The 2,280-nt window shown below is 34.3% G+C and overlaps 1 protein-coding gene across 1 annotated transcript in view; it reads right to left on the bottom strand.

Annotated features, from left to right (window-relative positions):
- The window catches only part of LOC106878048 (cytochrome P450 4A12B), a 27,827-nt gene that overhangs the window by 5,557 nt on the left and 19,990 nt on the right, over positions 1-2,280 (bottom strand). The window lies entirely within an intron of this gene.

Here is a 2,280-nt window from a genome sequence, read left to right on the forward strand (position 1 = left end):
TGAGAAGATTTTAGAAGATGTATAATAGATAAGGAAGTAACATCTAGAAACTGTTAAACGTGTAAAAGCTTTACTAAAACGTAGGCTATAAATGCCAGGATGCAACGACAACAAAAGCCCATATATAACTAATGCTCTCAAAAATCTGAAGAAGAGAGTAGGAGTAAGCTTAGAAGAGACTGAAAACTGACGTTGGTGGGTTCTTTTTAAGTGTACTTAGAAAGTGAACCTAAAAGAAGGGGTTATAGAAAACAGATGTTAACACTTCGGGTAAAGAAGGGAACGTTTAAAATGACTGAGAAGAGACAAGTAGACCAAGATAATGCTATTAGGAGAAGAAAGTAAATTACAGAATTGGAGGAAGAAGCGATCACTAGAGAACTAGGAAAGAAAGACCAAAGTAGTAGAAAATCCAAACAACAACATAAGAGATACAGTTCAAACCAAAGAAGAACGGTGAGTAAAGAAGAAAAATATTATCAGTATTAAACGGTGTAGATAGAAGGGTTGCTGCTAAATGCGACTAAGAAAGTAGATTCTGCTATCAGCTGGACAAATATTAAAAAAATAGGTGACATTAATTTATTTATCTATGCAGAGGGGTAGTAGTTACTAGAAGATTAGCCATTCCTCAAGGAAAGATTAGTAAAGAGCAAATGTAGAGAAGGAGATTAAAAAATAAAATGAAAAACTTTAGGCAAGATCTGAGTATAATAGAAGCTTGGAAACGGAAGAAGTTGTGAAACACAAGATTTAAATTCTTGAGAAAAACACTTAGTCAAACAGAAAGGATTTCGGACAGTTATGGAAGAGAGGAGATAGCGTATCATAACAAATCTTTCCAAATATCAGAAAAGAATAAATCAGTGTCAACGGGACAGATTGTTTGAAACAAACCAGACAAAGCAATTCTAAAAAATGTGAAATCTAGAAATAAATGTTTAGCAATAGCATGAATCGATTATAAAAAAGCTTATGAGATAATTCCACACCCATGGATAAGTGAATGTTTGGGTGTATTGAGTTTTGCAGACAGCATAAGAGAGTTAATTAGCTATAGTATGAAGAAATGGAAAGTCGATTTCTACTTAAGTGACACAGTCTTTGGGAAAGTTAATATCAAGAGTGGAATTTTCCACGGAGACTAGTTATCACCCTTAATATTTGTGTTATACTTAAACTCCTTCTGTTTACAAGTAAGAAAGGTTAAGTAGGGTACCAGTCTAGAGATATTACAGGAAAAATTAACCATTTGCTCTAAATGGAGGATTTTAAGCTTTTTATTAAGAATAAAAACAGATAGCTTCCTTAATACAAGCTGTAAGACTCTTCAGCAAAGATACAGGTATGGAGTTTGACATAGATAAGTGCACAAAATTTGTCATAAAAAGGGAACATGCAGCCTGCAGATGGCCGGATATTAAAATCTCTGAAAGAAGGAGTGAGTTATAAGTATCTAGAAGTATTAGAATCCCACAATGCACTAACTAAAGAAATGAAAACGAAAATTAAGTACACGAGAAGGGTTACTTAAGTATTCAGAAGTTTGGAGATATCTTTACTTAGGTTATTCATTATCTTTTGTACATTGGACAAAATCTGAATTAGTAAATCTAGACATAAGAACTGGGAAGGAATTCAATATGAATGAAGGACTTCACCCATGAGCAGGAGTAGCAAGATTATACTGACCTAGAAAGGAAGGTGGTAGAGGGTTAATATCTGTAGAAGACTGCGTGGAGTTATCTAGAGTAGATATAGCCTCCTATGTAGGTAATAGTGAAGAAAGTTTATTAAGAACTGCTAGAGTAGGGCAGACGGAAATAAAAGAAGACAAATGAAGTTTGAAAATAGGAAAAAGAAGAAAATGATCTAACTAGCAAGAGAAGGCTTTGCATGATAGATTCCCAAGGATGCTTGTAGGAAACAGTTATGGTAAGACATGGTTATGCTTACAGAAAAAAGGCTGGAAAGGGGGGCAATTTGTTAGTAGCCGACACAAGATCAAGCATAGAAGACTAGTTGGATAAAAGCCAATATTGACAAAAATCAGCTAAGTTCCCATTGTAAGTTTTGTAAGTTATGTAAATCAAAAGAGGAAAGCGTTACTCGTATTGTAAGCGAATCTAGCATGTTGGCAGAGGAAGAATACAAGTAAAAACATGGCAATCTAGGGAGAATAATCCATTGAGAGTTATGTCGAAAGCTAGGATTTGATCATATTGATAAATGGTATGAAGATGAACCTAGTGAAGTTCTCGAAAGTAAGAAATGTAAATG

This window comes from Octopus bimaculoides, chromosome 5 (assembly GCF_001194135.2).
Source record: "Octopus bimaculoides isolate UCB-OBI-ISO-001 chromosome 5, ASM119413v2, whole genome shotgun sequence".
Lineage (NCBI taxonomy): Eukaryota > Metazoa > Mollusca > Cephalopoda > Octopoda > Octopodidae > Octopus > Octopus bimaculoides.